The 26630-nt window shown below is 61.3% G+C and overlaps 1 protein-coding gene across 4 annotated transcripts in view; it reads right to left on the reverse strand.

Annotated features, from left to right (window-relative positions):
• Rbfox3 (RNA binding fox-1 homolog 3) overlaps positions 1-26630 on the reverse strand; it is a 370105-nt gene that overhangs the window by 303666 nt on the left and 39809 nt on the right. The window contains exon 1 of one of the 4 annotated variants that reach the window (XM_058579985.1): positions 23133-23948. The exons of 2 other annotated variants lie outside the window; for them this stretch is intronic. The gene's annotated coding sequence lies outside the window, so the exon portion shown is untranslated. Of the gene's footprint in view, positions 1-23132; positions 23949-26630 lie in introns of those variants that run through there. One more of the 4 variants, XM_046446675.2, reaches the window with a different exon arrangement.

Here is a 26630-nt window from a genome sequence, read left to right on the forward strand (position 1 = left end):
TCCGAGTGGAGTAAATTGCAGCACATACTTAAAACCAGGGCTTCTCCCTCGTCAGAGAAGAGCTGGAAGGATTCCCTTGTGTCCAGGGGAGGTCACTGCTGAGCATGAGGTGCCCTTACTGTTGGTGCAACGACCATGACCCAGCAGCCCTAACAACAGAAGAGCATTCTCGTAGGAGGAGGCCACAAGTCCAAAGTCAGCCTTGCTGGACCAAAACCCAGGTGGGGGCAAGGCCGTGCTCCTTCCCTGGCTCGTGGCCACATCACTCTGCTCTCTGCCTCTGTGGCCACATGGGCTTCTTCTGGCCTGTCCGTATCAGATCATCCTCTACCTTCCCCTTATGGAAACACCTGGTGGTCGCACTTAGGGCTTGCCTGCATAATGCAGCTCAATCTCTCATCTCAAGACCCTTAACCGCATCTGCAAAGTCTGCAGGTGCCATGTACAGTAACATCCGTGGGTTGCAGAGACAGGTGTGGGAATCCTCCAGGGGCCATGACTCAGTCAGCCTCAGGCGGACACCCAAATCACACGTAGTGTGCATGTGCACGTGGGGGTCAGGCCAGATCAGGTTATATTTGTTCTCTGTGATAAAACTGGCCGTTTGCCACAAGGAAACGATTCTTGGGGAGGTGCCAGCATTGCCTCAGATGGACCCACACCCCACGAGGTGAGCACCACAGCCCAGGCACCCGGTACCCAGGCAGGCGGCAAGACTCCTGGGAGATGACAACCCAGAGCTGTCGCAGAGCTGGTGGGGAGGGTCAGACTGCTCTCGTTTATCAGCTCTCAGCGCCATCTCACCGCTGTCATCGCCATTGTCACTTCAGGTGGGGGTGTGCGGAAGAGCCCGACGGCCCACCCTCTCCCTCACCTCGATATCCCGCGCACACCAGCCATTCCCAGCTGCTAGCACTCGCGGGGGCTCTCTCTGCTGCCAGGGCCAGGTGGCCAGAAGTGCCTGGGCGGCAGGCTCCAGAGCAGCCCAGCCGGGAGTGAGGGGGGGGGAGAGCGTCCCCAGATCCCTCCCCTGGCTGGAGACCTGGTGTGCTCTACTCTTACTCTTGTCCAGTGGGGTTCAGCTCTGGGGGCCTGTGGAGGTCCCCGGCGGCCTCCCATCCCTATTCCATACCCCCACTCCCCTTCATGTCTCCAAAGCTGCTTGTCCATGAATCTCAGGATCCGCTTCCCAAGAACCTGATGGAGACCCAGGCGCTGTCAGAGAACACGGGATGCCAGTGGCCCAGCTCAGAGCGAGGGCAGCGGCACAGCTAGGTAAGCCTAGAGGTCAACGTGGAAGGGAGGAAGTGGCCCAGAGGGCACCACTGGCCTGCTCTGGTGGTGACCACCCAGTGCCTCCTCCAAGGGGTGACGGTGCATTTTGACAAGGACGATCTCCAGTAGCCCCCTTATCTGAGGGGAAGTGCATTCTAAGACCCCCAGTAGATGCCTGAAACTGGATGGTAACGAACCATAGTTTCATGCTGATTCTCCTATTCATACACACCTAGTCTATAAACTAGGCACAGTAAGAGTAACATCTAATAGAACAATCAGAACAATACACCCAGTAAAACTGCCAACATCACTGCTCTTGCTTTGGAGGCATTTTAAATAAAATAAGGGTTACCTACCACAGCCCTGCAGGACCCAGACAGGCCATGTGATACTGAGACAGCTAAATGAATGACCGGCGTGTAGCATATACAATGTGGATACACTGTGCGAAGGGGTGATTCCCATCCCGGGCAGGATGAAGCAGGACAGCATGGGATTTCATCACAGTACTCAGACTGGCCTGCAACATACAGTTTATGAATTGTTTATTTCTGGAATCTGCCGCTTAATATTTTCAGACTGCCGTCGACTGCAGGGAACTGAAACTGCAGATGAGGGCAGACTACTGCATACTGCCACCACTGACCTATTACGCGCTTGGTACTCTAAGCACTAGATGCTGAGCCAGATGCCTTGCCTGCATGTCACTGAATCCAAGGCAGGTTCTGCTGTTGTCCCATTCTACCGGAGGACAGAAGGCTGGGAGCGTACTGTCTAGGATCATGCAGCTCCCAAGTGCTGAGGGTGGCTCTGAGCCCAGGAGGCTTCCCCACCCCTCAGGCCACCCTCAGGCTCTCCCCCACACACACATAAGTGCTATGGCAAACTCTCAAGGTCCCAGCCTGTGGACAGAGAGGAGGAATGGACAGACCCCGAGTCCCTGCAGACCTGTGGGCCAGGACCGTGATCCTGAATGGTGCTGAGTCAGGTCTTTCCACCAGGCTGGGAAGAGAGAGGAGAGGCCCAGGCAGGGGGCCCAGGAGGGCTGCAGGGTCTCAGGGAGCCAGCGTCCCATCTGGCTGGACTGCGGGATCTTCTCAGGAAGCAGAGGAAGCCCAAGGACGTGGGGATTGTCATTCAGCTCCTGTGATCCCTGAATCACGAATCAGGGGACGCCCAAGGAGGCTGAGTGACCATCTGCTCTGATGCTGGGACGCAGGGGCTGGGCAGGAAGCTGGGCCACGTGACTCCTCCCTCCTGCCACCCTCAGGTTCTTCACGTTGCCAAACTCCACTCCAGGGGACCCCACAGAAGGCCCAGCCCAGTGGGCCAGATGCACTGGGGGGCCAGAGAGGACTGGGCTGAGGACGCCCCCTCCTCTGCTCTGCCTTGTTTGTGACAGGGTCCAAGCTAGAGGGCCAAGCTGGTGTTCAGGTCAGGGTCTGCAAGCCCAGATGCAGGGTGGGACAACGCACCAGGTCACTGGGAGAAAAGGGACTGGGTGGGGGAGACGTGCAGAGGCTGCTCCCTGTGGAGTGTGGGTCTGGGTGCGGCTGGCTGGAGGTAGGACTCTTCCCTGAGCCCCAGGACCCAGAGGACTGGAAGACCTAGAGACGAGACTCCAGACCCAGTGTTATCCCGGGGAGCTTCTTGGGGGTCTCTGGCTAGTACTCTGGGCCATCTGCTGTTGAGAATCTGCCTGGGAAATTAAAGTGGCTGGGGCCCTGCGGTGGAATCTGGCGCTTGCTGGGGACACTGTGGACAAGAGACAGAGGACCCTGCAGCTCCTGGCAGTAGGGGGAGGCTGGGGGGAGGCTGGAGACGCAGCTCCGTTATCCACCACTACCAGCAGAGGGGCCCCTCACCTGCAGACCAGGAGGCGGTGAGAGGAGGGAGCCCTGCAGCCCCGGGTGTCCACTCCACCTGCTGGCCTCTGCCCCACACTGGGGTCAAATGTCAAGGCTTCAAGGGCCTTGGCTCTCCTTTCAGGCAGTGGCTCCAGATCTGCCCCACTATCTCCCTGCACTGGGTCCCCCTCAATGTGGGCACAGGCCAGGACACTTGCACTGCCCTTCCCAGCTACCCCCTGGCCAGCTCGACAGCACCCTGGCCACCTGCCACGCTTGTGAGTTCCTAACACCTCCAGCCCCTCCCAGCAGCACTGGGCCCTGGTGGGGATGGGCACTTGTCCTCCCAGAGCTGGTGAACCTTGACTTTTGGCCTGTCCCAAGAAGCCACCAGGATGGGACTCCAGCCTGGTAGCCCTGACCTGCCACATCAGGGCCCCATGTCCTCAGCCTCCGGGTGGGGTGGGGGGTGGTCCCATTGGCCACCTCTCAGTAGGTGGCCCAAGTGGACCAAGTGGCCGGTAGGAATGCCTCCACTCCCACGCCCCTGGTGGCTCTTCCACTCACCCAGGTGGCATGAATCACAGTGTGCTCTATGTGCTCCTCTGCTGCGGTACCTGGAGGAATCCACCCCCATCGCCTCCTCCCCCAGACACCTGCTCTCAGAACTTGGCTGCATCCCGCATCCCCAGGAGATGGGCACAGGACATCTCCCATGATGACAGAATCTTTCTAGAAGGTTCCAGCGTTCTCAATCCCACACAGAGGGAGAATGTTCTCTCCTCGGCACTTGGGAAAGCAGAGGCAGAGCAGAACACGCTGCCCTGAGCAGGTCTGGGGGCCTAGCCCAGGAGTGGGCACCTCTGGCCTGGAATCCACCAGTGGGGGACCCCACTGAAAACCCCACCCCAGGTGTGCCAGGGCTACAGGGGGCCAGAGAGGACTGGGCTGAGGACTCCCCCTTCCCTGCTCTGCTCTGTTTGTTATGGGGTCCAAGCCAGAGGGTCAAGCTGGGGTTTGGGTCTTGGGAAAGCCTGGGGCTCCAGCCCACCCACCCGAACCCCCAGCCAAAGGTCTCCTTGGGTGCTGCTCACTGAGCCCTGGCAGCAGCCTCAAGGCCCTGGGCCGACAAGTCGGGTTCACGAGCACCGGGATCTAGAAGCCACAGGGCAGAAGGTCTAGGTTTGTCAACTGCCTGTCACCGTGCAGAACACAGCGCCTCTAGAGCACCCAGGGAAGCCAGCTGGAGGGCACAGAGGGGAGGTGGCCCGAGAAGCCCCAAGGCCAGACCCACGCCAGGCAGGCCCACGCCAGGCAGGCCCACGGAACGGCCATTGCGAGGCTGCAGGGGCTCCCAGGAGGGGCTCCCAGGCACCCAAGCCCCGGTTCGTGGTGGGTTTGCCTGTTCTTCATGGATCTGTCCTGAGCTGCAGCTCAGAGCCCTGGGCGAGGGCCAGGCTGCAGCAGATCCCAGCCTGTGGGTGGGCTTCAGAGACGGGGTCAGAGTGAGAGTGTGCAAAGGGACCCTCCGTGGCTGGTACCAGTGGGGACCCATGAGGGCTGTGGACACATGGCAGTGTCACCAGCTCGTGGCCCGTCCCACACGGGGGGCTTGCCAACGGGGCCACGCCTGGGGCTCAGGGCACCAGCTGTCCTCGCCTGCCTTTCCTATGTGTCCAGCAGAGTGGGGGTATTTCCACGGCTGCCCCCCACCCCGTCATCCCCCTCGGTGCCTCCCCCTCCTCACAGCCTGTTCTGGCGCTGCCGCAGCTGACCAGTTCTCCTGACTCCTTCCACCCAGGCCTGTCTATCCCTGTCCTTGTCAGCCAGCAGGGTCCAACAGGGAGCACCTGGGGTGCCCACACCCACCTGGGTGGCCACCTGCACAGCCTGGCCAGAGCCACAGACCCCACTGCAGAGGCCAGTGGCCGCAGCCTCAGATCACTCCTCCTCCTCCCACATCAGGGCTCTCGACCTCTTCGCGGGAAGGGTGCCCGTCAGATACCCGCAAGGAGCTGTGGAATCCCCCAGGCTGGGGCTGCAACCCAGGCCAGCAGAGCTGGAATCCAGGGCAGGGCAGGCACTGGGGTTTTAAAGTGTCTGCGGGCCCTTAGTGGGAACCCAGTGGCCTGGCCCTACGACCCCCGCACCAGGGTCTGATAACCACCACCTCCTGCAGGGGGGTCTGGGCCAGGGGTCCAGCAGAGCCAGGAAATGGCAAGCAGCCAGCCCAGGGGTCAACACAGTGTGCAGGGAGGACAGACTGTCCCACCAACATTTGAGCGTGGGCAGCCTCATCAGGACACGCAGAACCTGCAGGGTGAGACAGACAGATGGGAAGACCTGCCCACGTCCCCTGCAGCCCAAGTGTGCGTCTCAGGAAAGCCAAGGCCCACTCAGATTCTGAGGGTGTGTCTGTTTTTTGTGACCCTGGACCCCCACCCCAGCTCTCTCCTCCCTTAAATGAAGGGGTTCCCCAAGGTGGCGTCGGCACACGGGGACTGTGAGGCTCTGGGGCGGGCCTCACCCTTCCCTGCCGTCTGTCTGGGAGTCACCCCTGCAGATGACACGCTCATTTCTATGCACCATCAGGCAAATCCTGTCACCTTGGCATTGGGGGCCACGGGGAGAGGGGCACCTTGTGTGGGCAGCCCCTCCATCCGAGGCATCCATTAACATTCCCTGTGTCAAGTCGGGCTGTAATTACAGCAAGTGATTAACAGGCCCGAGGTAGCCTGTCTCGGAGGGAGCAGATTAGCAGCGGAGCCTGGGGATGCCTGGTTCACCTCGGAACCACCAGCGCATCTTAAACAGGGCCCAGCGCCCCCGCTAGCCGGTGATTAATGGAGGGGCTGCGGGCGGAAGACATCTCCTTGGCACCCATCCCTGAACTTTTTCCTGGGCCCTCGCCATGCCAGCGAGGTGCAGGGGAAGAGAGGGGAGGGCAGCCAGGACTCCAGGCAAGCACCTGCAAGCCCCAGGTGAGGCCCACCACACCTCAGTCCACCTCCCCTCCAAGTGGACCCCCGGGCAGGGGCTCCCAGTGCCGAGAGGTGGGGAAGGCAGAGTCGGCGCGGCCAGGAGCTGAGGCTCGGCCCCTCCATCCTAGTGAGTGAGACCCACTGCGGCACCCGAACGTCCCCACTCCAGACAGCCCTCGAGAGCTCACTTCACAGGTGGACGCTCTGCCAGGATTGTCGTCGTCCACCCTGAGCTGCCAAGGTCAAGCAGAACACCTGCCCAGCTGGCAGAGGGCGTGCAAGACCTCCAGCTGGGCTGCATCCTCCTGAGGGCGCAGGGAGAGGGGAGGACAAGGCTCCAGGGCAGACGGGTGTTTGCGGGTGCAGGACACTCTGACACCACTTAGGCCAGCTGGGGTCGGGGTACAGTGTGAGACCTCGCTTATTCACTTAGCTATTAATTTGTCCCTTATTACCCGTCTGTCGTGGGCCCATGGCTGGAACACAAAGGCGACAGATGGACGAACAGTAGTCCTGCCCACGAGGATCTTGGTCCCGCCCAGGAAGAAAGTTCTGGCTATGTGATAAGTGCGGGTGGCGGGTGGGGGCACTCAGTAGCAAGGCCACACAGAGAAGGCAGAGGGGACTCGTCGGTTCCGTCCAGGTGGGGTGGGGAGGACAGGAAGGGCGCAGTGGAGGAGGTAACCCCAAGGTGACCTCTACCTGGTGCATACCATGGGACGCAGCCACCATGGCTCAGCCCCAACCTCCGGTGGGTCCCTCCACCCAGTGGCATGGCACAGCAAGGTGCTGAAGGGCCTCTTTGGAACCAGACTGCTCTGGTTCAAACCCCAGCTGGGTGACGCCAAGCAGGTAGCTGCTCCCCTACACACACACCTCAGAGCTCTCTGCCACTCAAGAGAGCCACGGGGGCTCTGCCTAGTGGAACCCTGGGTGGCATCCACGAGGTAGCAGAGATGCTGGGCCCTCAGCACAGAGGGCACAGTCAGCGCCCAGATCTTTTTTCCTCTATGTGAACATACTGCCCTCTTGGACCTCTGAGGCTGGGTACTCTGTCCCTGCTCATGTGGTGACCAACCTGCCTCAGCTTCCTTATTCTCGCCTTGGGATTCTAGAGCTGCCAGTAAAGCGCCCCACCCCCATGGGCAGGTGACCAGCCCTGTCGATCCATGAGGCACCCTGATTGGTCTGCGGATGGCCATGTGACTCCACCTTGCCCATCCTCACAGCACTGTGATTGGTCCAGGGATGGCCATGTGACCTCACCCTGACCAATCAGTATTCTTCCCTGATATTCTGACTTACTAAACAGACAATGGAGAGGGCCCTCCGCCTGCAGATCTTCCAGGTGGATGTGCTGCCCACCTCCAACCTGAAGCCATAACAACGGGAGAGAACAGCCGGCCCACCTGGGAGCCTCCCCTGCCGAGCCCCACGCAGGGCTCACATGAGCCTTCCAGAGCCACAGCCCTCTGGGGTGGGCTCTATCCAGACCTGGCCGTGGGGAGGTTCCAGACTTGGGCACACGCATATGCACACTCATCAGTCACGCACCCCAGTGTCACGGAGGGTGGGCCTGGCTCTGAGCAGTGAGCAGTTCCTGCTTCACCACGGCCTCTCAGAGGCGATGGCTCCCTTCCACAGCCGGGCGCACTCCAGGTGGTCCACGTGGGACGTGAGGGGCTGCAGCCTCTTCAAGCCTCAGCAGGCCCTGGACGTCAGTGATGCCCAGTGATGTCCTCGGCCAGGTTGCAGCCTCTGCCCAACAGGCCTGGGACCACAGGCAGCGTTCCTTGACTCCTGCGACACTCAGCATCGCCCAACCCCCACCCCACTTCCAGTGCAAGCTGCCGGGCAGCAGGAGCACACCAGCGCCTTTCTACGTCCCCAATACCGCCGCACAGGAGGGCCAGGGGGACGGCTCCGCCACTCCTTGTGCAGTGTAAAGCAGAAGCAGCAAAAATCACCCAGCTCGTGTGGCACTGTTCCCTTGGGACCTGGTGGGGAAGAACGGAGGCAGGGACATTTCAGAAAACTTCTGGCGGCAGCTGTCCAGGTCTCCTCGTTGTCTGGGCTGGGAGTTCTCTGGACCCTGCCACATGCCCGTGGGCAGATGGAGAGAGGGGGTCGTTCCCCAGGTCACCCTGCTGGGGCCAAGGCTGGGCTTTCCTTGCAGGACATTCAGTGTGTGGCCCGCAGTCCAGGACACAGTGCTTCCCCAGGAGACCCCATGGAGCCACCTGCCCTGCATCCAGCCAGCCACTCGTCCCCCAAGTCCCTACCAACTTCTGCGTCAGATGGATCCTTCCCTGACACTCACGCAGGTGACCACTCAGGGACTACCAGAGCAAAGCTCCCGGCCACAGAGGAGGTGGACTGGTCAGTCCTGGCCTCACCACTCTTGCTGTCTCAGTGTCTCTGTTCTGCTCTCCTGAGTCTAGAATCTTCTCCCTGCCCTTCTGAACCAGAAATCCTGCTCGTTTTCTCAGTTCCACCTCAGTGCCACCCTACATGGCTGCCAAGTACCAACCACCCTCATGGAGAACTTGCCCTCCTCAGCATCTGCAGGTCTCTGCCAGAGGGCCACGGGCAGGTAGGTGTCTGAGGAGCCTGGTTCAGGCCGCTGCAGAGAAAGACGCCGCCCTTTTCCTCGGCACTGAGCCCAGCACACAGCCTGGCAGGCCAGGCCTCCCCCACAGCCAGGCGGGCAGGCCAAGCCCTTCCCAGCAGGGCCCTCTCCATCATTCCAGAAACCTGCTTCAGTTCAGGCGCTCGTCAAGGTCTCGCGCTCCTGCAGCCTCGAGCCCCCTGCCCTGCGTGCCCGTGGCCAGGAACATGGCCCAGGACACAGCGCCCGAGCATGCTGGCCAGCCAGGAGCACCAGCTGCCGCCCCATCCGCCGGCATTCTCTGGGCATGGCGAACGCTCAAAATGACAAATGAAGAAAAATGAACTGTTTTCATGGCCCAAAACACTCCTGTCCCCACAGGGCTTAAGATAAAAGGGGAGAAGGGACAGGCCCTGAATTGGGAGAAGCCAGGCAAAAGCCCTGAGCCGCCCAAGGCAGCCCAGCTCCCAGCACCCTCCCCCGTCAGCAGGGCCCCGGCCCTGGAGTCCCCCGCAAGCTCTGCCCTAGAAACACAAGCTCTCGACCTGCTGCAGACGACCTGAAGCCAACCCAGATGCCCTGCGTCAGCGGTACTCACGCACCAGGCCCAGCTTCTGAGGCCAGGGGTGACCCCAGGGAGGCCAGGGTCCTGTATTCCCACAAGTCCCACCATCACGGCCCAGCCAACTTGGGTGAGAAGTCATGAGCAGCAGGTTGGGACCATCTGGGGCCTTCCCAGAGGCATCCTCAGGAAACATTCTAGAAGGACCCCAGGTCCACCCGCAGGTGTGTGAATAGACCATGTGTGCTAAGGCCGCGCGGTGGACGGTCACTCCGCTGCAAAGGGAACGCAGTCCTGGCCCCTGCCACAATGTGGGTGAGCCTCATAGAGATCACGCTGAGCCAAGAAGCCACGCACAAGAGGCCCCGTGCTGTGTGAGTCCCCAAGAGGGAGAGCAGAGCGGAGTGGCCCAGCGCTGGGCAGGGGGTGCAGAGTTGGTGTTTACTGGGGACAGCTGAAATGGGGACAATGAAAGTCCCGGGGCCGGCTGGTGGCGATGGCGGCCCAGCAATGTGAATGGGCTCAAGGCCGCGTGCGTGGATAAGTGACCAGGATGGAAAGCCACAGAAAGGAAAGATAAAGAAGGGAGGGACAGGGGGGGGAGGAGGGGCCTGCGGGTACGCGGGCTCCAGGGGAAAGCAGTGCAGAGGCCAGTTCCCCAGGAGAGGCTGCTGAGGACATGGCGCCAACCACCCAGCACCGTGGAACTCACCCAGCCAACCACAGCCTTGCGCCCTGGCCCTAAAGAGGGGAGGGAGGGGACACACCCACAGCCACCCAGGTGGCACCGGGCGGGGACCGCAGTGGTCAGGAGATTCCCCCTTCCCAGCAGCGACTGGGGAGCCCTCTCCTGTCCGACCACTCCACTGCTCCCAGCAGCCCGCTCGCCTCCCTGAAAACCGCTGGCCCGAAGTCTGACCCAGCATCGATCCTCGGAGTGCAGACGGAAGCCGCCGAGGAGCCCGGCGAGACGCCCGTAATTACACGGAGATAAGACTATCAGGTGTAATTAAACAGTGTCCACAGGCAGACCCCTGGCTGCGGCCTCGGTTTCTCCCTCCCCTGCCTCAACAAATTATCCTGTGCAGTCTGCAGAGGTTGAGCTATGGAAACAATTAAACAGAAATTAAATCTAATTCATTTATACTCTGAGCACAAAGTGGATAATGTAGGTTTTCCCTCCCTTGCCTCTCCTCGCCCTGGTGTTAGAGAGGACCATTATGGGAAATTAATCACAAGGCAAAGCCACGCAAGTGATCTATCACGCGCCCGAGCACGGCCGGAACGGAGGGTCGAGGACGATGGCAGGGACTTGGAGAGGCGAGGCCAAGCAGGAGAAGCCCAGCCGGGACAGGACAGAGCCCACCTGCAGGCAGTGCCGCCTGTGGCCATCTCCAGGCGGATCGTGCAGGAAGGAGCCCAAGGCCAGAGCATGGGCCTGGGGCCTCCTGGGGGCAGCCCACTCCTTACCAGAGGGGCGGACAAGGAGGGAGAGCCCTGGGAGCACGGCTCCGGCCTCAGTTTCCCCAGCCGTACGTGGGGCCAAGCCCCTGTCCCCCCCCCCCCCCGACACCCTCGAGGATCAAACGACAGAGCCACAGGAAGGCGTCCAGGAATAAAGAGCAGAGAGCAGCCCGTGCCTGGCACCAGGCCCAGCCAGGCATGTTCCCGTCTCCTGCTTTCAAGAGAAACAATTTGGAAGATTGTTTTCTGAACGCACGGAGGGCGGAGATGGCATGAGTGGAGCACTTCCTCTGAGCGAGGGAGGCCGGGCTGCCGGCGGGACAGCGGCCCTGGAGCTAACGCCCCGAAGGACGAGGCTGCCCGTCGCGGTGGTGCCATTTCAGGACCCCGTGCTCGGGAGCCTCCAAAACCTGAGGGCACTGGCCCCGAAACAGAGGCTCTGGAGGTAGGAGGCTCCCCACGGAGCTCAGGAATGAGGAAGCTGAGCTTTGAACTCGCTGCAAAAATGGGAAGGAACCAGGGCCAGCCCCGTGCTGCTCCCTCCTGAAGGGCAGAGGGGCCGGCGGGAGCCCACACGCCCGCTGCCTCCCCAGGCCCCTGTGCTGTGTGGAGGCCTGCTGCCGCAGCTCCGCAGGTGCCAAGGGACGGCCAGCCAGCGGGGACAGCAAAGAGGGACAGGCCAGCCAGGTGATGGGCGGGGGAGGCCCTCTGGCCCCAGAAGGGCCCTGACTTCACAGCCCACCCGCTCTGGGCTGGGCCAAGTCACTCAGGGGGACTCAGCGAACCGAGTCCCAGAGTGGGAAGGGGAAGTCACAGACCTGCTTCTCCCAGGGGAAGAGGTGCCCCCGTCCCCTGTCCCCTCAGATTTCATGTTTCCTCTCAGGCCCTGAGCAGCAGAATGTCAACCCAGCCCATAAGGGACTGGCCCTTGTCCCCGGATCCCAGGAGGCCACCTCTCAGCCCTCGGAATGCCCTGCCTGATAAACGGGTCTGCCCACCTGGTAGCCTGGGCTTCCATGTGGCTCATGGGGGCCTCGGGCTTCAGGGAACAGCTCAACCTCTGGAGGGCTGCAGACCAAGGAGGGCCATGGAGGTGCTGGTCCTGTCCACGTGGCCACCCCCCAGGCAAAACTCCGGACACCGAGGCTCCGGGGCTCCCTCTGCTCTGCTCTGTGCGTGTGGTCACACCTGGGTGCTGGGAGAGTCACCCTGTCCATGCGACTCTGCTGGGAGGACACGGGATGCTCCTGCTGGTCCTCGGGCCCTGCCCCAGCCTCTTCCCCTGGCAGATTGCACCTGTGTCCTTTCACTGTGATCAGCTGCGCTGTGGCTGTGACGGCCACGGTGAGCTCTGTGAGTCCTGCTGGCAGGTCACCGGGCGTGGGGGGTGGAGACCCAGGACCTGGCAGCCCTCACACACTGCAGAAGTGCTGGCTCGAGTCTCCTGGGCGAGTGATGGACCCAGGCCCAGGCTGAGGCCATGCCCACAGCCGTGCAGCACCGCAGGAGGCAGGACCACGGCCCCTCCCCCAGGACGAGGTCGCCCCCCAGGCTCCTCCACCGGGGCTCACTGGGCAGTGGGTCAGTGGGCAGGGCTGGGGCCCAGGTGCCGGGCTGCAGGCCCAGGCAGGAGGAAGCTTGCCGTCAGCCAGAGACGGGGAGCACAGAGCGGTGCCAAGGCCTTCTGTTTCTGGGGAAGGAAGGGACGAGCGGCCAGCACCTGTCCCTCCCCTCAGGCCGGCTGAGCCAGAGAGGGGGTGAGTGCAGGCTCCCCTCCAGCTGCAGGGCAAGAGCAGGTGGGGCCCCGACGGGCCAGGTGCCAGGCACAGCCAGGGCCTCTCCCAGATGTGACCCATCGGCACACACGCCGCTGAGCACACGCAGGCACACACGCGCACACACTGAGAGCTTTGGCTCAAGTGTCCCCCTTGGACCCTCCTGGGAGAGCACAAGCACTGGCCGGGTGGCTAACATGGCAGCCAAGGTGACGTCAGGGAGCAGCTGTCCTGAACAGAGCACAGAGCAGGTCCCCAAAGGCAGGAGCGCAAGTCAGCTCAGCGTCCCTCCAGAGTGGACCACATTCCCCAGAGCTGGAAGGCACCGGGAGACCGGCCAGCCCCCTGCCTCCCTGTGGGGGAACCAAACCTGCAGAGGCCCCGGGAGAGAGGCCGCTCGGGGCCAGGTTGGCTGCTCGCAGATCTCCTCCCTCTCCCTGGGCGGCAGAACTGGGCTGGGCTTCCTGTCCTCCGAGGCCTTGCCCTGGCCCCCAGGGCAGGGCTCATCCTCCTCCTGCCACGGTCCTGGGAGATGCAGCCGGGTGGCCGAGTGGGCAGGACTTCCCAGTGACAGAGCAGCACCACAGCCACGCAGAGTCACCTCTTGCCCCCAAGGCCTGAAGACCCCCTGGGGCCCCCGAGGGGCACTGACCACTAGGCTCAGAATGAAGAGCTCCATACAGAGGAGCTGATCTCATGGGCATCTGACCGGTGTCACTGGCCATGGGGGTCACACAATCACCAAGGCCCCACGTCCCCCTGCCTGCTGCTCCCGGATGCAGTACCGTGCCCTTCCATCCTGCGGGGGAGCATGTGACAGGCCGGGGACACAGGCCTGGGGCCTGGCCGTCCTGAGATGTGACGGGGAGCCCCAGGCCCCAGGTGAGATGCAGACACGACGGGGCTGGAGTGCGGGCGGCCCCAAGTCCCCCAACCCAACAGCACAAGGGGATTTTCGCTGAAGCCAAAGGCGGGGAGAAGTAGGCAGGGGAGGGGGGTCCTCTGGGCCCAGGGAGCAGCCCCAGGGCAGGGACGCCATCTGATTCGCGCAGCCGTGCCCTCCCACTGGGACCGTGCCAGGGACACAGTAGTGCTCAATAAATACTTGCAGAGAAACACATTCACATTTGGGGCAGCAGAATGACGGCTGATGTTTCTCTTCTTCCAGATTTTTGGTAATTTTCCATTTTTCTATAATAGGTATTATTGAGATCATAAGAAGAGTGATATAAAAATCAGAGTTATATTTTTCATGCAAGAACTGTAAAAGAGGATGGGAACAAAAGAACCTTCAGATGCCGGCACAGGCAGTTGAGGCACGGGCTCAGGGCTGGGGCTGGGCTTCAACCGCACGTCGGTTACGCAGAAGCTGAGAGGCTCCAGGCAGGTAGCACACCCTCTCTGGGCCTAGGCACCACGGTGGTGAAATGGGCCACGTTCACCTCTCTCCCCTCAGTGAGGAGGAGAATGATGTGAAGGCAGGACTGGAACAGGGGCTGGAGTATCCCCAAACACGGGCTCTACTCTTGCCGTCATCCCAGCAAAGGAGCTGGGGGGTGAAATACAAGGGAAGAAATTATTTAAAAAATAAACGAAAGCTCAGCCCAAGTGACCAGGTGCTGAAAGTCACTCAGACACCCCTCCTGGGAGACCCCTCCCTCAACCACGGGCACGAGGAGCCGCCCGGGTGGTGGGATCAGGGACGGCGGCAGGACGGGGCAGGCAGGTGGAACCCTTGCCCTCCCTCGGAGTCCACATGCCCCTCTGGTGGTGGCCGCGGCTCCCAGACCCACCGGACAACCCGCTCTCTGCAAACCCCTAGCCTGGGGAGGGCACGAGGCAGGCTCCTGGGGGCCGGGGCACAGCAGCCCACCTCTCAAGTCCACGGAGACAGGAAGGAGGCGGGAGGGGCGGCCGAGCTCCGCCGGCCGCGTGGAGACCGCGTCCCTTTTCCTTAAGGAGTCTGAATCTGCCCCTCCTGGTTGGAGAGGACTCGTGGTTAGTGGCCAGCTGGGCCCAGGGCAGTCAGAGAACAAACACCGCGAGATCGGGGCTCTGTGGGGGCAGGAACGAGTCCCAAAAAGAGAAGGTCGCGAGGCCTGAGGGCCACTCAGCAGACCCACAGGCAGGAGGGAGCGGCACTCGCACGCAGGACCGGGGCTGTCACCTGCGGCAGCTCCACAGAGGGCCTCCCTGGGGTGGGAAACGTTCACAGCCCGGCGATGGTCGCACAACTCAGAATGTGCTAAAAGCCACTGAGTGTGTCCGGGAGGCAGGTGAATCGCACAGGTGTGTGTGCATTCCATCTCATTACAGCTCTTGCCAAAAACATTCCTTCTTTTTTTTTAATGATAGTCAAGTACACCAAAGCGAAGTCAGCAGGTGCTCACTGCTTGCCTCATGGCTGCCTGTCTCCTACCCTGTCTGCCACACAGACCTCAGGGCAGTCCCCTCTCATGCCAGTCCCCCCTCCCATGTTCCCCCAGGGCCTTGGCACATCCCTCACACCCCACCCCGTGTGCACACTCTACCCTTCTTCTAGCTTCTCCTTAGCCATCTCCTCCCCAGGACAGATGGCCCCCAGACAGCACAATGGGAGCTCTCCCAGGTGCCCTCTGTTGGACTCTGGGTATCAGCCCTGGACAGTGGTTGCTGACTAAGCTGCCTCGGACCCCACTAGACCGCAGGCTCTCAGGGCAGGACCCGTGTCCCTGCTCACCATAGCATCTCCCCACGGCCCAGAGCGTAGCAGCCACCAGACTCCAGCTGCAGGGGGTCCTAGCTCCCCCCCACAGACCCATGTGCCGATGGTTGGAGATCTCTTTTTTTTTTTTTAATTTGATGATATTCTAAGAGATTATCCTGTGGGAACGTCATCAGGACGTTTGCCATTTGCAATGTGACGTGCTGTGGCCCTTGGGTGGCATTTGGGTGGTCTCTGTCGCTCCACACAGGTGAGCTTCCTGGTGCCAACGAGCCTGTGCACTCGGCAGCATCCTGGCTCGGTGCTTCCCGCGGGGATCACAGGATCACGGGCATCGCCCACGCCGCGACTCACCTCGCACCGCAGACTCCCTCCGCGGGGCAAGAGCGCCTTGAGCAACGAGTATTTTTATTGGGTCCTGCTGGGACTCTCTATTTATATTCTCTTAATGTACACTTTTTGCTGATATAAATTAGCAAAAATTATTTGGGTCATTCATGTCATAAATTATTTCAGGTCATTTTAAAACCCTAAGTGGTTTCACCTTGTATCATGTGGCCTCAGGAGTCCCCGCCTGCCACCAAGTTAGCGGCCGGGCACTGGGGGCAGGAGTGAGGGGAAGGACGATGCCCCGGGGGCTCCCTCCGTGGCAAGGCTGACCTCAGCCACAGCAAGGGGGCTGGGAGCGGCAGAGGCCCTGGGGAGGAGAGGCCCTGGCAGGAAGCCACGCGGACTGTGGGGAACGCTCCGGCACTGCGGCAGTGTCCCCGAGGTGGCCGCCCCACCTGCCGCTGCTCCGCTGTCCAGGAGGGGTGTGCTCCCTGGAGCCTGTCCCTCCAGAAGCTGCCCATGTGAGGCCCTGCAGGGTGGCCTGCGCAGGGAGTCCTGTGGCCGCCATCTCTGAAGACTCCCTCCTGCTCAGACGCACCTCGGAGCTGCAGGCCCCCAGCTCCCTCCCGACGCGTGGCCTGAGGCCAGGGGCTCCCCACGCACTGGCCCGGCACTCCCAGGGGGACCCAGACTCGGCACCCAGAACCCCTGACCGGGAAGGCCAGCCAGGGCAGAGAGGGTGGCCACCGCTGCTCCCCAAGCCTGGACCCTTCCACCTGGCATCTCGGGGAGCCTGGGACCCCACAAAAGGCGCACTCGGCTGTGCACACCTGACAGCAGAGTGGGGCTCACACACACAGGCCACGCGAGAGCTGCCCCAGCCTGGGCCTCGGCCCGTGAGGTGAGAGCCGATTTCCACACCCAGAGCCTGCGGATGGAAGCTGAGGGCCGGGCGCAGCTCCAGGTAGAGCACGGCTCGCACACGCAGAGCCAGTGCCCAGTCCCCAGTCTCCCCGCCCCCCAAAGCCTGACTCATTCAGCAGTTCCTCTCTGTTACACCTAAAGGAGGCACAGGCAGGGTCTGAGGGAGAGTTCTGCATGCCCACGTTCACAGTGGCACTACTCACGCTAGCCAGAGGGTGGCAGCCACCCAGGTGTCCACCAAGAGCGAGTGTGTACAACTTGGCAGGTCCACATAGTGGAGTATTACTCAGCCTTGAAAAGGATGGGATTTCAACACTGCTACAGCGGGATGTACCCTGAGGACATGGTGGTGAGTGAGATGTGCCAGCCAGAAATGACGAGTACTGTACGCGTCCAACACACGAGGGCCCAGGAGAAGTCAAACGCATAGAGAGCAAGAAAAACGGAGATGGCAGAGGCCGGGGCGGGGGAGGATGGTCCATGTCTGTGAAGTCGCGTTCCAGCCTGGGAAGCTGAAGGAGACCTGGAGATGGATGCGGGGATGGGTGCCCCTCACTGAACTGCACACGGGGAACAGTGAAGACGGCCTGTGGTCATGTGCAGCTCACCACAACTCAGGACGTTTCCAGGACGGAGCCAGGCAGGGCCTGACCCCTCTGTGGTGGGGCGGCAGGGCGGGTTGGAGATTGAGGGTCACCGGGGCCCTTGGAGGCCTCCACGGCTGCTCTCGTGGTGAGGTCAGCAGTCTTAGAGGACGTCCCTGTGAGCAGATCAGGGCGTGACCGAGGAACCCGCGGCTTGCAGGGTCGGAGTGCACAGTGAGCTTAGGTGAAGGCGCAGGGGCCAGGTGGGAGGCTGGGTGGGCCGCCTGCCTGGGGCTCCCGGGTCAGGGGGAGAGGCCGGCAGCTACGGAGCACCCTGGTCCTGACCACGATGCAGTAAGCCCAGCCCCATGTCTCGAGACAGGGCCCCGTGTCCCCTGGGAGCGAGCTGGCCCTGGGAAAGCACAGCCATAAATTAAGGGGCCATGGTGGCACCTGGCCGCAGAGCAGCCGTCTGCCCAACACAGTCAGCCAGAGGCAAGGTCCCCACCGGGCCAGCAGCCTGACTCCCTCCCCAAGGTCCCTGGGGGTTTCCTGAAAAGCAAGGAAGACTTCCGCCCCCTTTCCCGGAGCACTGCAGTCTCCCTGGCCTCCATTCCAGAATGACCTGCTCCTCTGAGGAGTCTTCTATGACCACAGACAGTTCGCTATGTGCCCGGGCAGCGCGATGTCAAAGAACCTGGGATGCTTTGGAAAGTATGTCGGGACCCAAGCCATCGCCACCTGTTTCCCAAGGCGGGGTTTGTTGTGGCTCTGCCTTGCTGGGGACAGAACCCAGGGCTGCTCGACCACCAAGCCCACCCCCAGCCCTTTTTATTTTCACTCTGAAGAGCCTCACGAGGTTTGCTGAGGGCCTTGCTAAATCGCTGAGGCTGGCCTCAAAATCGCCAACCTCCTATCTCAGCTTCCCGCGTCACTGGGATTACAGGCGTGCGCCACTGTGACCAGCTAAGCTCAGGTTTTTGTAGTAGAGATCTCCTTCCTTTTTGACTCATTGATCTGGTCTACATATAAATCTCATTTCAAAGGGATGAGATTCATTTTGGAATTTTGACCCAATCTCTCTCTAGATAACCAGCAAAATGCTAGGGATGTCGCCACCCAGCATGGAAATCACTGACCTAGAGCCAGTGACAGGAAAGCCAGGGGACAGGCTGGTCTGCAGGAGGAGCCCCTTCCGCCTGCACACCTCTAGCAGTGGGCTGGGCCTCAAAGGTTGGCCCCATGGAGACCCGGACCCCAGGCGACTTCCAAGAAAGCTGCACTGTCTGTAGCTCAGTGGCCCTGGCATCCTCCAGCCACAGCCAGGGGACGGGAGCCAGGCAGTGTCTGCCACCGCTCCCACTCCCCATCCACCAGGGAGACCTAACTGAGCAGCCCCTCCTCGGGGAACGCCGCCCAGCGCAGCCTCTTCCTGGTGACTGGCAGGCACCATGAAGAGAGCAGCGTGGCCAGCACAGACTGCGGCCACCACCAGGGTCACCACCCAGCAGTGGCACCCAAGGGGCTCTCCATACAGCAGCCCGATTGTCGAGTTGGACTGCGACGTTGAGCCACACAACTTCCTTCCCAAGAGGGGATCCAGGACTGTCATCCATGTGTCCTGTCACCATTCCCATGACACCAACTCCTAGGGAGTCACCACAGGGTGCTACGCATCCTGTTGACAGTTACCAGAGAAGACTGATGGCAGGTTGTAGCCCAAATGCCCAGGGTGGTCCCAGCGCCATTTGAGCCAGGTCATACAGCAGGAAGCGCCTGATCTGCAGAGCCTTGGGGTCCGCAATGGGGAGGGGAAGGGGCACTGCCGTCTGGGTCTGCCCCCGTGGCTGCACGCAGCATGGGCTCTGAACCCAGCTCCTGACATGGCGTCCAGGGTCACGGGGCAAATGCATCTCACATCTGCTGCGGGTTACTACAGTCCTGGGTTCACCCTGCCTCCCCTCACACGTGCTCCAGGGGAGAAGCAGGCCTGAGAGGGCATCTGGAACAATCCGCTGTGGGACCCACAGTAGCCCCTTCCTGCCATGAGCCCTGCAGCCAGACAGGCTGGCCCCTCCACCAGTGTCCTGGGCCCCAGTCCGCTGTCCATGCCCACTGTCGCCTCCTGACCTCAGCCTCCCTTCTCCTGGCTGGACCCGGCCTCCTCTCCAGCCTCGACGGCCCACGGAGGAGGGCTCTGGCCCTCCTCGCCGTCCCCTGCCTGCACCTGAGGCACAGAGCGCCCACCTCTTGCCTGTGGCATCTTCAAGGCAGCTGGCTGCCAGCTACGCTCCCCCTTCTCGGGTCCCCCTCTTGTTTTCCTCTTGCCCTCCTGAGTGAGAGGAGAAAAGCCAGGTCTTTCGGAAACGCCCGTCCTGCTGGCACACACACGAGATCCCTCCAGCTGAAGTCTCTACACTCAAAAGGAGCCGGGGGAGGGGGCCGGGCTCCAGAGTGCGCCAGACTCCTGTGCATCTGGGGCTGCGCTTGGAACCCTCTGCGACTCCCTCGCCCCGGCCCGGCTCTCCTGTGTCTATTTCGGGGGCTGATCGGTGCGCCTCTGTTCCCCAGCCGCGGGCTTGCGTGTGCGTATTTCTATACATCATTCCCTCACAGAGGCTCCGAGCCGTGGAAATGGCACCTTATGCAAATCAAGGGCTCCTCCATCTGCCTCCGATTTCCCCACTTCCCCTTAATAACCTGCTTTAGGGGGATGCGGTACATGCAGCAGATGATACGACTTTATTTTTGTAAACCCAGTTGGTCCTGGAGCGCTGGCAGCCACAATAATAGAAGAGTGTGCCTGTTACCGCCTCTCGGTGAGGCCTCAGGCTGCACCTCATTAAAGCGGCCGAGCGGGAGGGGCTCCCCAACACAGAGGGCAGCCTGGGGTCCCAGCAAGAGACGCTCGGCCGGGGCGCTCCCCTCCTCCAGCCCGCCCTGTTGCTGGGGGTTGAACTGTGTCCCCTAGAAGGATAAATTGAAGTCCTCGCCCTGGTACCTCGAAATGTGAGCTTATTTGGGAATGTGTGGGAGTGGGGGGTCTGACCACTAGGCCTAATGTCCTTACAAGGAGAGGACACACAGACTCAGGAGACAAGGGATGGCGGGGGGCATGGCTGTCCCACAGCCCCCTCCCCGTGGGGCTCTGCCGGTCTCAGTGTCGGCGTTGCTGGGGGGCGTCACTGCAGCCCCGTGCCCCCAGCCCTGCAGAGGGACGAGCCCGCAGGGCATCTGGCAGAACGAGGCGGGCGTGTTAAGTAGGGTCCAGCAGATAGGGCAGGGCGGGCAGGGGCGGGCACCACACCCCACTGAGTGTCACCCCTGCTCTTCCCCCCAAGACCCTGTCAACACCCAAGGATGCTTTTGTTGCCACAAGCTCCCTTTAGCCCACGCAGGGCACCAGGGTGCCACACGCTGTCCATGCCACTTCCCAGGAGTCTACGGCTATTTCAAAATAAGAACGCAGGCTGCGGGGGGTTCGTCTGCTTTTTGTTTTGACCATATGCTACGGGGCCCAGCCAGTGTCCGCTCCCTCCCCCCATGGACTCCACGGAAGCCAGGTCTGCCGTCCTGTCCCTTCCGGGAAGGCAGGAAGAAATGCAGGGGGAGCCCCACAGCTCCGGCTCCTGCGTTTGCAAGTGTCCAGGAGAGAGGGCCAGGGGGCGTCTTACAGAGAAGAGGACCGAGGTAAAGAGAGGGGCGGGCAGCAGGCCAGGGGCATGGTGCCCACTGTGGGGTGGCCTGGCCTGAGGTGAGGAGGAGCTGGGCACTAAAGTGGCCCCTGAAAGGGAGGCGGGGTTTGTGGGAAGTCCAGGGGCACCTGGCCCTGGCCAGTTAGAGGACGTGAGTCAAAGAAGGGCCTTCTCCAGAAGGGCAGGAGCTAGAGCCCCGGGGAGGTGACCTGGGTCTGCAGCACGCCCAGGCAGGGGGTTAAGGACCAGCTGCGAGTGGGGGACGGAGGGAGAGGGGGAAGGACGCAAGCTCGCCCCCCAGAGGGATGGCAGTGGGCCCGGGCCTTTCCGGCCCCAGAGGTTCTAGAACAGGCTCTGCAAGCCACAGCCAGGGAGGAACCCGCTCGGCCAATTTCCCAACAGTGCATCATGGACACTTTCACGGCCACCTGTGCCCTTACTGCCCACGGCCACTTGCACGCTACAGCAGCAGAGCTGAGCCCTGCAGCAGAGGCCGACGGACGCACAACACCTACGCCATCGCAGCCCGGCCCCTCGCAGGAATGCCTGCAGCCCCGGGTCCAGGACACCCGCCCGGCCCGCTCTGACCTCCTGCGAAGACAGAGAGAAGGGCTCTCTAACGGGGTGGGAGGGCACCCAGCATCCCCCAGGGAGAGAGGAGCCAGGTGGTGACCCTCCGTCCTCGCCCCAGGAAGGCATCAGCAGTACAGCCAGGTGGACAGGGTGGACCTCGGGCAGCCCTCACCAGCCGAGCCCCCTGCACTGTTTACCTGACCTACAGCTGTCTTTTCAAAAGAGGGGCAGTGCCTCCAAGAGTTGGGACTTTCCTCATGCGACTCAGGACAGGAAACCCAAACTCAGAAAATTCCAGAGAAAAGGTAAAAAAAAAAATGCAGCCGGGCAGAACCCTTCTAAGACAAAAGCAAAGGCAGGGAGAAACTCTAGTCTACAGTGGACTGCCCAGCGGCCATCGAGGGCGACTGGTCAAGTCTCCCCACACCAAGCCTTCCTGGGCCTGGGTCTGCGGCCCATCCCTGGAGCCTGTGCAAACCCAGTGTCCAAGTCCACGTCCCCGTGCCCGCGGCCCTCTCCTCCGCAAGGTCCGGACACCACAGCGGGTTTGAGACCAGCTGTCCTGCTGTGCTTGGGGAGGGGGTGACAACTGACAATCCCAGTTTGTAACGCACACTCCCCTGCCCTCAGCTCTCGTGAGTGAACACACCCAGCACTGTCCCGCCAACATGGCGAAGCATCCCGTCCTGCTGGGGTTGAGAGGCTAAACCCGTGGTCAGGCCTTCCCCAGCGCGGGCCCAGCCACTGCTTGCCTGGGGCCGACTGACAGTGCTTCACCTTAAGTCGGATGGACTCCATTCATGAAATTCTGAACCAAGGGGCAACCCAGCCCTGCGAGCCAGAGTGGAGGGTCCTCCATTCCCTGCCTGCCTGTGCAGGCCCTGGGGCCGCCGAGACGGACGAGACCATCCCGGCCCTCAGTGACCATGGTAGGACTGGGGGACCATGACACAGCCCAGACAGGACAATAATGACAGAGGATGGCACGTCCTGGTGAGCTGTGCACAGGGCCCAGAGAATGGACAGGGCTCAGGAGCAGCTCCTCCAAGGCGGTGGCATTACGACAGAGGTCCGTTGGCACAGGGGACTCTGGGTAGCAATGGTGGTCAGCAGCAGGGCAAGGTGGGGGTCTGATACCCTCCACGGCAGGGCGCACCAGGCCCAGGACTTCGCAATCAGGGTGGGCGAGCCCTCTTGCTACTTGGTAGAAGAACCAGCAGGCCCTGGAAGAGGCTGAGAGAAGCACAGCCGTCGTTTCCAGCCCGGACCCAGGGAGCCACAGACTGCTGCCGCAGGAGGAGGGGACCCAGAAGGGCCTGCAGCAGGGCGCCCACCCCTTCCTGCCAGCCTCTGCCGGCGCCCTGAGGCCCCAAGGAGGCTGCTTGAGGGTGTGGGGGCAGGAGGCACGAGCAGGCCGGTGAGCCCAGCGGGCAGCGGCTGCCGTCCTGGCCGGCCTCAGCCTCCTGCATCCCTGGGAGCTTTGCTTCAAAGCAGCCGGCAGAGGACAGGCACCCTGTAAATTTAGCAGCGTGCAGACTGGCTGCTTTTGGTATTCATCTTAGCGCTCGGGGAGGCAGGAGTCCGCTCACACCATCACATCGCAGCCCACGCAGGCGCCTGCAGGAGAGAGCACCTTTCCCAAAAGGAAAAAGGCCTCTGAGGCCAGGTCCCAGCGCCAGCCTGGGACGCCTCCCCCGGACCCTCCCCTTCTCACATTCGGCTAAAAATAAAGCCCCTTCTGGCAGCACACACACCCAGTCTCCCAGAACATAAGCTCCCGGGAGTCTGGAAAAGGGAACAGCTCTACCTCTCATCCAGCCAGATGGGTTCCTGAGAGTCTGTGTCCAGCCAGTCTTTGTAAATCCAATCCTGCTCTCGGTGATCCGCCTCGTCTCCGAGCGACAGGCCGCCGGCCAGCTCCTCCACTCCAGAGGCTCCTCAGCAGGCCTCAGCCGCTCCTGCGCCCGAGGAGGCTGCTCCATCAGAGGGTCCTCCTGTGATTTGATGACTCATGCCCACGTTCTGCTGTGTCAGGGCTCAGGTTCGCACAAAGTGGGGCAGACCTGAATACAAAGGGCCCCAGGCTGGGTTGGGGTTTCTTTTCGGCCTCTGTTTAGTATCTTTGAGGCCGGCAGCCCCAGAATCACTCTGGTACCTCTCACCTGACCCCCCAGTATGGCCCACAGGCACTGGAGCAGATGAGGCCGCGTGGAATAGACCAGAACGCGAGTCTGAGGGAGGAGGACAGGAGCGAGGCTCTCTTCTGTGGACCTCTTGTCCCAGCAGGGTCCTAAAGGCAGAGTGGGGCTGGCCCGAAGCAGAGTCCCTCTGGAGGCAGGGACTGCACGGCCTGGGCAGCGTGGGGTGGGTTGCAGCCGGGCCCACGGAGAGATGTGCGCTGTGGGAGGATGGTCTGGGGGAGGCCGGAGGAGGAGGCTGCAGCCAGGGAGGCCAACAGGACCACCACGGGGAGGGTGGGGGACCTGCCCCAGGTCCTTGTCGGGGACCCAGGCCTTCAGGAGGCACCGAAGCTGCCGCCCAGAGCTCACTGTCTAGGAAAGGCCCTCCTGGGACCCTTGTCCTGCTCTCCGCTCGATAACATTGGAAACCAGGTATCAGGCCAGAGGCGCAGCCTCAGAGCCCCTGCACGGGACACAAGGCAGGGACCTGCCCCGCTCAGTGGCTTTATCAGGAGACTATTAAACACGGGCACACATGTGTGTCACGAAAAGGGGCGGCTCCTACTGAAAGAGCCCACGGCAGTCTGGTATTGATGTCCTTGGAACTCAGAAGGTCCTCAGGGGATCCCTGGTTTACACAGAGCAGGGTCCCCCGACTTCCCTCCAAGGGAGGGGAGCCCAGGGATCCTTGCTCAACCCTGCCCTGTTTCAAGCCACAGGCAAGGTACTTCCCTCTTTATTCTATTTAATGATCTCATCACTGGGAAATCGGTTCTAGAGAAGAAAGCTAGGCCTCGGAGAGGTTTCTAAGCACCAGCTGTTGGCACCTGGGGTTTGAACCCAACCACGCTATTTCCACTCGGCTAGGAAGCCTCCATCCAATCTCCCTTGTAGGATAGGCCCAGGGCCCGGCAGGCCCAGTGGGACCCAAGGCCACGCCCCCCTCCCAGGGAAACTGCCCCTCCCCTGCAGAAATCCTCCCAAGGCCACGCCCACATTGTGCTGGCCCCTCCCCTGCCACGCCCACCCCTTGCCACCCCACCCACTGGCCCTCAGAGGTAGAAGGGTGGACACGCCTTGCTCCTATGTGTGAGCACAGGCCAGCTTGCTTCTGCGGTCAGGGTGGTCCCTCTGGGTTCCCACGAGTCTGGCTCCCCCCTGCCTGGGTGTGGGGGACTTTCTGAAAAGCTCCCACCACTTCAACAGTAACCAAAGCCAGCGATGGTCCTGCCCAGCCGGGGCACTCGGGGGCATTCAGTGTGCCCCCGCCAAGACCCCAGTGGCCCCTGGCCGCCTGGCAGCACAGGAGGGGTGGCCCGACTATCTCTGGTCAGGGAGTTCAGGCCGCCCCTGGCAAGATCTGCGGTTCTAATTTTTTCCTTATTATAATCGTTATACATATTCACTGCACAAAATTTAGAAACTACACATATGCAAAAAGAAGAAAATAAAAATAACCCATAATCCCACTAACCCGAAATAACTCCTGTTAACATTTTGAGCATATATACACTCCCAGACTTCCCTATGCATAGAATATGTATTTTTGGTACTAAGTGGGATCATACTGTACATACCATTTTGTAATGTCTTTTCCATTTAACTATATACCATACCAAATCATTAAGTATTCTTTTACAATGTCATTTTTTTAATGACTGAATTAGCCAAAGGATACTAAAAGGACAGCTAAGGACAGTTGAGGACAATTTTACAACACAGGAAATTTCAACTAAGCATTAAATATAAAAATGCCCTTTGGAAACAAACTCCGTTTCTCTCTTTAGTACAAATTCTACAATCTCAAAAAAAAAAAAAAAAACACGTGATCTGACTTGAGGACATGTCACTCTAAAGAGAGCTGGCTGCCCGTGGCTGGTGGCTCTTCAGAGGGGGATGGCTGACTGCTCCAGGGGGCTGACCTTCCCTCCCTACTGGAAGTTGTATAAGATATTTTCAAGGCTTTAAGACTGAGTGGCCTCAACAGCCAGCCATTCCCTATGAGAGACCATGAGCCGCACCCAGGGAGGCCGGGAGGTGAATCCAAGGAGGGTCCCTGAGGCTCACACCAGCTCTGCTGAGGGGGAGGCGGCATGTCCCTCAGCTCGGCTGGGCTCTGCCAGGGGCCATTCCACACTGCTGGCCCCTGAAGCCTGGTTGGAAACCAAGAACCGAGAGTGAATGGCCAGAGTCCAGCCAGCCCCTAGACCCACGAGACTCGGAGGCAGTGTCCCTGGAAGAAGAAATCTGTGCTTAGAGAACGGCACCCTGCCAGGCATCTGATCTTTCCCGTCTATTCAACTTTACTTTCTCCCTGTGCTTTAGTGAAGGGACAACCTGCCGAGGCCAGAGACACAGGAGGACCCTGGCCCACACAGAATTCAGCTTGCCAGGTGCCTGGAGGCCAGACCCAGGGAGACAGCCGTCAGGGCCCCAGCTTGGGGCATGCTCTGGGGCCCTGGGCCTCGGGGACTGTGTATAGGCACACGGACCACAGTGATGCCCCTGCGTCTGCTAAACTGCTCCTGGCTGCCAACAGCAGAGCCAGGTCAACTGACCGAAACTGTGAGCAAGTGTCACATGGGGCCGCCTCCAGCACCTCTCTGTGCCACCAGGACACAGGCTCTGCCCCTGCCTGCTCTGCCGCCACCCCTGTGTGTTTGCCTCACCCTCGGGCCCGGCAGCAGGCTCACAGCCAAGCCCTGGGCCCCTCAGAAGCCAAGAACTGGCCACGGGAGCTGAGCCTACCTTCCCCTCCCCTGGAAGATGCTCTTTTGTCTCAGTGGCCAGTCGGTCACCACGTGCTCCTGGAGCCCTCCCGGCAGAGCTCTTCCCACCTGGCCTCTGGAGAGCACCGCAGGGAGGCAGCTGCCTTCAGCCTGACTGTTCCTTCACTCTTGTCCCCGTCACCCAATCGAGTCACCCCAAATGTGCCAGGCCTCAGGTAACCCAGAGCACGAAACGTGGCCCAGCTGCTGCCCCTGGGTTCCCTGGGCGCACAGATCACCTGCAGGGCCACAGAGCAGGACAGGAAGGCCAGTCCCTGAAGACATAGTGCCCACTGCAGTCAGTCAGGGTGGCCTTGCGTGTCGGGGACAACCATCCTCACTCTGGGAAGCCTGTGG

The sequence above is a fragment of the Marmota monax genome, unplaced genomic scaffold, assembly GCF_021218885.2.
Source record: "Marmota monax isolate L192 unplaced genomic scaffold, Marmota_monax_Labrador192_F-V1.1 WCK01_AAM20220418_F8-fsc00353, whole genome shotgun sequence".
Taxonomy (NCBI): domain Eukaryota; kingdom Metazoa; phylum Chordata; class Mammalia; order Rodentia; family Sciuridae; genus Marmota; species Marmota monax.